This window comes from Balaenoptera borealis (assembly GCF_965194805.1).
Source record: "Balaenoptera borealis genome assembly, chromosome: 6".
Classification (NCBI taxonomy): domain Eukaryota; kingdom Metazoa; phylum Chordata; class Mammalia; order Artiodactyla; family Balaenopteridae; genus Balaenoptera; species Balaenoptera borealis.
This window is the reverse complement of record NC_138863.1, coordinates 11,119,134-11,128,388: the sequence shown is the minus strand read 5'-3', so window position 1 is coordinate 11,128,388 and position 9,255 is coordinate 11,119,134. Positions and strand designations below refer to the sequence as shown.

General features: G+C 39.9%; 1 pseudogene across 1 annotated transcript; it reads left to right on the top strand.

The window, feature by feature from the left end:
• The first annotated feature begins 2,169 nt into the window (after nt 1-2,169).
• LOC309630925 (protein YAE1 homolog pseudogene) lies at nt 2,170-7,265 on the top strand (annotated as a pseudogene). The gene has a single exon. The product of its transcript is annotated as a protein YAE1 homolog pseudogene (transcript).
• The last annotated feature ends 1,990 nt before the right edge of the window (nt 7,266-9,255 follow it).

Genomic DNA, 9,255 nt, shown 5'->3' with positions numbered 1-9,255 from the left:
CAAGGAATGTAAGGATTCTTCAATATATGAAAAACAGTCAATGTGATAAACCATATTAACAAACTGAAGGAGAAAAACCATATGATCATCTCAATAGAGGCAGTAAAAGCTTTTGACAAAATTCAACACTGATTTATGATAAAAACTCTTCAGAAAGTAGGCATAGAGGGGACCTACTTCAACATAATAAAAGCCATATATGACAAACCCACAGCGAACATCATTCTCAATGGTGAAAAACTGAAACCATTTCCTCTAAGATCAGGAACAAGACAAGGTTGCCCACTCTCAGCACTATTATTCAACATACTTTCGGAAGTTTTAGCCATAGCAATCAGACATGAAAAACAAATAAAAGAAATCCAAATCAGAAAAGAAGAAGTAAAACTGTCACTGTTTGCAGATGACATGATACTATACATAGAGAATCCTAAAGATGCTACCAGGAAACTACTAGAGCTAATCAATGAATTTGGTAAAGTAGCAAGATACAAAATTAATGCACAGAAATCTCTTGCATTCCTATACACTAATGATGAAAAATCTGAAAGAGAAATTAAGGAAACACTCCCATTTACCATTGCAACAAAAATAATAAAATACCTAAGAATAAGCCTACCTAAGGAGACAAAAGACCTGTATGCAGAAAACTATAAGACACTGATTAAAGAAATTAAAGATGATATAAACTGATGGAGAGATATACCATATTCTTGGATTGGAAGAATCAACATTGTGAAAATGACTATACCACCCAAAGCAGTCTACAGATTCAGTGCAATCCCTATCAAATTACCAATGGCATTTTTTCACAGAACTAGAACAAAAAATTGCACAGTTTATATGGAAATACAAAAGACCCTGAATAGCCAAAACAATCTTGAGAAAGAAAAGCGGAGCTGTAGGAATCAGGCTCCAGACTTCAGACTATACTACAAAGCTACAGTAATCAAGACAGTATGGTACTGGCACAAAAACAGAAATATAGATCAATGGAACAGGATAGAAAGCCCAGAGATAAACCAACACACATATGGTCACCTTATCTTTGGTAAAAGAGGCAAGAGTATACAATGGAGAAAATACAACCTCTTCAATAAGTGGTGCTGGGAAAACTGGACAGCTACATGTAAGAGAATGAAATTAGAACACTCCCTAACACCATACACAAAAATAAACTCAAAATGGATTAACGACTTAAATGTAAGGCCAGACACTATCAAACTCTTAGAGGAAAACATAGGCAGAACACTCTATAACATAAATCACAGCAAGATCCTTTTTGACTCGCCTCCTAGAGAAATGGAAATAAAAACAAAAATAAACAAATGGGACCTAATGAAACTTAAAAGCTTTTGCACAGCAACAGAAACAATAAACAAGATGAAAAGACAACTCTCAGAATAGGAGAAAATATTTGCAAATGAAGCAACTGACAAAGGATTAATCTCCAGAATTTACAAGCAGCTCATGCAGCTCATCACAAAAACAAACACCCCAATCCAAAAATGGGCAGAAGACCTAAATAGACATTTCTCCAAAGAAGATATACAGATTGCCAACAAACACATGAAAGGATGCTCAACATCACTAATCATTAGAGAAATGCAAATCAAAACTACAATGAGGTATCACCTCACACCAAACAGAATGACCATCATCAGAAAATCTACAAACAATAAATGCTAGAGAGGGTGTGGAGAAAAGGGAACCTTCTTTCACTGTTGGTGGGAAAGTAAATTGATACAGCCACTATGGAGAACAGTATGGAGGTTCCTTAAAAAACTAAAAATAGTACTACCATATGACACAGCAATCCCACTACTGGTCATATACCCTGAGAAAACCATAATTCAGAAAGAGTGGGGGCTTCCCTGGTGGTGCAGTGGTTGAGAATCTGCCTGCCAATGCAGGGGACACGGGTTTGAGCCCTGGTCTGGGAAGATCCCACATGCCGCGGAGCAACTGGGCCCGTGAGCCACAACTACTGAGCATGCGCGTCTGGAGCCTGTGCTCCGCAACAAGAGAGGCCACAACAGTGAGAGGTCCGCGCACCGTGATGAAGAGTGGCCCCCACTCACCACAACTAGAGAAAGCCCTCACACAGAAACGAAGACCCAACACAGCCAAAAGTAAATAAATAAATAAATAAATAAATAAATTTATAAAAAAACCAAAAAGAGTCATGTGCCGTTGGTCCAAGGTCCTGGAGAGGAGGGGGACGTGGCTGACGAGGAAGCTGTCGAGTCAGTCCTGGTGCAGCAGGAATGGCGGAGCCACATGCAGAGATGAGTCAAAGAAGGCTATAGAGATGGAATAGATGCTGGCAAAGCAGTTACTCTTCAACAAGGTTTCAATCAAGGTTTTAAGGAAGATGCAGAAGTCATTATAAACTATGGACAACTCAGAGGAACATTGAGTGCTTTGCTCTCCTGGTGTCACCTTCATGATAATAGTTCGTCTTTGATCAGTAAAATAAATAATCTTCTGGATGCAGTTGGTCAGTGTGAAGACTATGTGCTCATAGATCTGAAATCAATCACTCCACAGCCCCATGTTGTAGATTTATTGGACTCCTTTCAGGATATGGACCTTTGTCATATAGCTCCAGCTGAGGAAAAGATTGATGAAGCTAAAGATGAAAGATTCTATGAAAATAATGCTGAGTTTAACAAAAACCGTAGCAAGAATCTTAGTGGGGTAGATTGTTCATCTTTAGAATGTTGTAGAACACAGGAGTGTGCACATTCTGAAAACCCAAGCCTCACTTGGATTTTAGAACAGACAGCCAGTTTGGTAAAACAACTGGGAGTATCAATAGACATATTACAGCACCTCAAACAACTATAAAAATTATCTTCACTTTAATAATGAAAATAATATTCAGAACATTCTTAGAACATTTTGTTTCTGAACAAGCTAACCAAAATTTGTACTGGTTTCTACATTGAACTCTTCACTTGTAAGGTTATCCTTCATGGAAGTTTGAAATGTCTTCAAAATTAACACTATTTAATATAAGCCTATTTTCTTTGTCACTGGTAATTTTTACGTGGTTTAAGATATGCTCAGAAATTCCAGTTGTCATCATTTTCAAATTTCTGATCAAAATCAAGCATTTTTGGACTCATTATTAGCAGAAATGAACAAGAATCAGACTACAGTTAACCCTTGAACAACACAGGTGTTAGGGGTACCCACCCACCATGCAGTCAAAAATCTGCATATTACTTATAGCTGGCCCTCCATACCTGCAGTTGCGAGTCTCAGATTCAACCAACCTCAGATCGTATGGTACTGTGGTATTTACTACTGAAAAAAATCCAAGTATAAGTGGACCCTCAGAGTTCAAACCCGTGTGGTTCAAGCATCAAATGTTATTTTGTAAGGACTTAGCCCTACCTTCTGCTCTGATCACATTGTCTTGTGATTAGGACCTCATCAACTAATCAGACCAAAGTTACAAAAATTACCTAATGGCTAAAGTTGTAAATAGACACACATGGATATATATAGATATGTAGACATATATATATTGAAATTAAGAGGCTAATAAGCGTAAAGCTGAAAAAATGTTTACACTGATAATTAAAACAAAATATTAAAGCTTGTTTTAGTTTTTTTATTGAGGTATAATTGATTTATAATGTTTCAGGTGTACAGCAGTGATTCAGTTATACATTTTTTTTTCAGATTTTTTTCCATTATAGGTTATTACAAAATATTGAATAGAGTTCCCTGTGCTATATAGTAGGTCCTTTTTGTTTATTTTATATATAGTAATGTGTCTATGTTAATCCCAAACTTCTAATTTATCCCCAACTCCTTTCCCTTTTGGTAACCGTAAGTTTGTTTTCTATGTCTGTGAGTCTATTTCTGTTTTGTAAATAAGTTCATTTGTATCATTTTTTTAGATTCCACATATAAGTGATATCATACCATATTTGTTAAATATGCGTTTAAGTTTTGCGTTTATTAAAAGTAAGGACACAATTCCGTGAAAAATACTGAAAATACATTTCATGCTAAAGTAAAAAAAAAAAAAAAAGGGTCATGTACCACAATGTTCATTGCAGCACTATTTACAATAGCCAGGACATGGAAGCAACCTAAGTGTCCATAGACAGGTGAATGGATAAAGAAGACGTGGCACATATATACAATGGAATATTACTCAGCCATAAAAAGAAATGAAATTGAGTTATTTGTAGTGAGGTGGATGGACCTAGAGTCTGTCATACAGAGTGAAGTAAGTCAGAAAGAGAAAAACAAATACCGTAAGCTAACACATATATACGGAATCCAAAAAAAGAAAATGGTTCTGATGAACCTAGGGGCAGGACAAGAATGAAAACAGAGGCATAGAGAATGGACTTGAGGACACGGGGAGGGGAAAGGGTAAGCTGGGACGAAGTGAGAGAGTGGCATTGACATATATACACTACCAAATGTAAAATAAATAGCTAGTGGGAATCAGCTGCATAGCACAGGGAGATCAGCTCGGTGCTTTGTGACCACCTAGAGGGGTGGGATAAGGAGGGTAGGTGGGAGGGAGACGCAAGAGGGAGGGGATATGGGGATATACATATGCATATAGCTGATTCACTTTGTTATACAGCAGAAATTAACACAACATTGTAAAGCAATTATACTCCAATAAAGATGTTAAAAATAAAACCAAAGAAACACAAAGCTTTATTAGTTTTGAAAAAAATAGCTTATTACTTATATATGTTCACAACCACATTGTCAATGTGTATTCTCCATTCGATAGACAACTTTCTTTTTGTTGGCCATTATTTGGCTAAGACTCTAATCACAACAACATTTCTTGATGTGTTCGGGATTCAGTGGGCACTATTCCCATTTCCAGAACCTAAATTTACAGGTGAAGATACTTAGTGTAACTGAACGCAGGTTGGGCTGCTCACCACTCAACTACCAATAAATTGAGGGGCAAGCTTTGGTAGAGAAGAAAGATGCTTTATTCAGAAAAGCTGGCAATCTGGGAGAAGGTGGACTTGCATCCAGAGACCAGCTCCCAAGATTCTGCTCAACCAGGAGAATTTTTAAAGAAAAAAAGGGGAAACAATCTCAGTTAACCATTAAGGCAGGAGTTCATTTTTCCATTGCATGCAGGACTACTGACTTCTACTGATCTTCCTTGGGATGCTCTCTTGCTCATGTGGCCCACCTTTAGTTGGATGTTCTCTTGGCCCTGTGGTTTGCCTGCACCCACAGTGTCCGCCTGCAAATTTTCCTAGGGGAAGCTAGGGGTAGAGAGTCAGTCATTCTTTACTAATTCTTCATTCTTATTCCTGCTTATCCAGGAAAGGAATCAACACGTTAGGCAAGGTATTACGTATATTTAGAAAAGCAGAAATCAGGAGCTAAGTTAAATGTTGCCTAATGATCTCATCTGTATGATTAAGGTCTAAGGAAAACAAGGATGAACAAACAGAAAAGGGGCAGAGGAGCTGCTTAGCAAATCATACAGACAGTCAGCTTCCTGGAGCATAGGATGTGGATTCCTCCACGTGCATAGGTGTGTGCAGGGTTGCTGGACTATATCTCAATGATGTTAATTTATGTGAGGCAGTTGGCTGGCATTCAGGATGGGTATTTTGGAGGGTTGGCCTGAGGAATTGGTGAAGAAGATCATGGTTGGTCTTGGTGTCCTCACCCCATCCCCATTCTGTGCTTTAGGTTGATGGGATGAAAGAGGAGGAGAGCTCATGCTTTCACCTGTATTCAGTGACTCATATGTTCTCTTTCTTTTCCAAAACCTACACCCAGGAACCATTTGATAGCAGAAGTCAGTTACTAAAATCTGTGTGAATACATGAAAGGCGGCAGGTCCCAGGTATGTTTTCATTTAACATTTTACTTTAAATGGGGTATGGTTTGCCTTTGAAGGAACAGCAGCTACGGTTACTAGCTGGGGCTGGAGCACTTTTGTGGTGTTCTGCACACAAGTTCTGGTCTACAGAAGAAAGCTGGCTGCATAGATAGCACAAAGAATACTCACTTGCTTGAATGACAATTATGCAAAATAAGGGTGCCGACCCTTTGCACACAGCCCAAGAGAGTAAAGTGCACCAGACGAGGAAAGGGCAAGGTTTCATAATTGTCTGTAAAGCATCTTTACAGCCATTTCCCCAGGCTCTGTTTTCACAGTGGAGAAAATAGCTTCTTAAATGATTAACACAGTCATAGCTATGTTCTTTGTCTTCAAAAGAGCATGAGGTATTTTGTTGAATATGTGTGGAAACATGTGTCTGTGTGCATTTAAAATCAAACATTAACAAACAGCATAGAAGATGCTTTGTTTTCTTTTCTTGCACTTAGCCCCTCGCATGCCACCTATTTCTAGGTAAAAATTACAGAAGTGGGATCATCATGGTACATATATACGGGTGTGCACAGCATCTTAGATAAGGTGTCGCATATGTTACACAGATAAAAGCGAGTTATGGGTAAAAATGACATCCTCCCCTCCACCCTACAGTTTTTGAGTTTGCCTGCTAGTTCTGAGAGCAGAGAATGAAAGAAGTTCAAAAAGACAAAATCAATTTATATCTGGAGAATAGGGAAGGATTAGACAAGGAAAGAAAATAGATGGTTCATGAGAGACGAAAGCCCAGACTGAGTTCTTTGGAAATTTGGGGGTAGTTTTGAGAGACGGGGGAGACGTGAGAAGTTTGGCCACACTCTGGTGTGGAGGGCGCTGGAGAGTCAGGAGATGAAGATGTTTAGGGTGTTTTTTTCTGGCTTCTGTGATCCATTTCCCACTTTGAACTTTGCTAAGAGGTTGCAGGAAAGATTTATTTATTTATTTTTCAATATGAATTGATAATTCATATTGTCATTTTTTCCTGTGTAACTGTGATTCTGTACTGAGATGGACCACAAGGCAATGCAGCTTTTCTAAAAGGCACCCGTCTTCTCCCAGAGCCTCGGAAGATCATGGCTCTGCTGTCACCTTGACCTTCTCCAGTGAGACCCATTTAGACTTTGGAGCTCTGGGACTGTAAGATAAATACATGTGTATTTTAAGCCACAGAGTTTGTGGTAATTCGTTACAGCAGCAATAAAAAACGAATACAGTGGATGTTCACTGTCTCTCTGGAGAATGATTTGCTGTTGGTTGAATGTGTAACCATGGCTAGTAATGTCGTATCCCCAGAGCTATACCGGGCTTGGCATGTAGAAAGTGACCAGCGGGATCGACAAGGCTTTATTGAATGAGTGAGTGAGTGAACAAATGAATGAATGATGATGACGTTTATATGCTCTTGACTTTATTGCTTCTTTGAGGTAGGCAATGTTTGGAATCAAAATACCAGAGTTCTCAGCCATGTAGGTAATGTTTGGGGTGTCCCCGGTCAGGTCCTCACATGTATTTTGACCATCACCACCCAGCCTCTGGACACCAGGAAGTGGCAATCTTCTGTGTTCCCTTTGTTTTCTATGATTTAACAATCATACCTTGTTACTTGGTCAGGGTCATATACTTAGATTTCACCTCTGACTAAAGTCTCAAGTTTAGATTTTAAGCACGCAGGGGTCTGTGGGGCATAAAAATAAGTAAAATGAATACAAATAAAAATTTCATAAAATTGTTAGTGTGCTTAATCAAATAAATGCTATTCTTTTCTTTAGCCAATCAATTTCTAATGGAAATGTAATACATTTTTTAAAATGTAAAGAATTATCCTTAGGCTACCAATTTTTCTTTATTTCCATAGAAAATAGAAATAGTGAACTTAGAGCCAAATTGCAGGGAGTTATGTTCAATTCAGCTCAATTTATTACATATTTAATGGGCGCTGATTGTTTTCAGGGCTTGAGCTCAGAGAAGGATGAAGGGCACCTGTCCTTGCCCAGGAGCACGTCAGGCTAGCGCCAGATCTAGACACACTGGGTTTTCTAAAAAGTCTGCTTTCTGTGGACACTGACCACACGTCAGCCTGGGGCAGCCCTGCTCAGTCAAAATTCAGAATAGTCAGCAAGAGGCAAAGGTGGGAGTCTTCAGAAAACCCACTAGTAATTAAGAATGTTTCTATTATCTACTGTTGCCTAACTGAAGCACCCCAAGGCTTAGTGGTTTAAAACAACAGCTGCTTTATGACCCCCTGCAGTTCTGTGGGCTGGCAGGGTTCAGCTTGGTGGTTCTTATGTCTGTGTCCTTTGGTTGCACTCAGATGGCCAGTGGGTCCTCCAGGTTCCACGTGGCAGGAGGCGCAGGCCTCTCTCCCTCTCCTAGTCTCAGGCCTCTTGTCTTCACTTGACCTCTTCCCTTCTTGAAAGGGAAGTGAAAAGGGCCTCATGGTTCTCTAGAGTTAATCCAGAACCCCGGTGGACCTTTGTAAACTGGGCTGAGGTGGTCAGACTTTACCCTCCAGGCAACGGTGAACCAGACAGGACTTTGAAGCAGGGGAGTGGCATGATTAGAGCTGCTCTCAAAAGTTCCCCCATGAGGAAATAAAAAAAAACAAAGGTTTGACCAAGCAGTTCATGGAAAGTAGAAGGAAGCAGGGGGGAGGGGAAGGAGAGGAGGTAATTATAACCGGCCAGGAAAATTCGCAAGTAATTTGAAAATGTGAAACCCCTAGGATAGAATTAAGCGGCTCCTATGAAATAGATTCTCTCCTATTCATGTTTAAACATGAAATACTAATCACAGTCGGCTGGGAGGGGCAGACACCTCAACAGAAAACTGAAATTTAACAGTTAGTTCTTACTGAGCATTTACCATGGGACTTTCTGAGCACTTTTCACATATTAGCTCGTATAATCCACACAACGATTTTATGAAGCAGATTCTGTTTTACGTCCATCTTTCAGACCAAAAAAAAAAAAAAATGAGGCACAGAGAGGCATTAGTTGATTTTCCCAGGGTCATTTAACTAGTAGTTGACCGAACTGGTGGTTGAATTTAGGCAGCTTGGGCTCTCAAACACAGCCCTGTGCTGCCACCTTGTGGTTGCAGTTGGGAAGTGCAACAATAGAGGTGTGCCCCCGCCCGTCCGCCTGGGGACTTCAGGGCAGGGTCCCTGGAGGATGTGACCTTGAAGCAGAAATTAGGAAGGCTGGGCTGGAAGGCATTCCAGGCAGAGGCAGCAGCACGCGGCAAGGCACAAAGGCTGCAGTCAAGGCGCCATGCGTGGGGAACATGACAAATCTGCCCATCTTTTCCTTTTCTTTTGGGAGAAGATCCTTGTATATTTCTAGGACTGAAAGCGAAACCGGCCC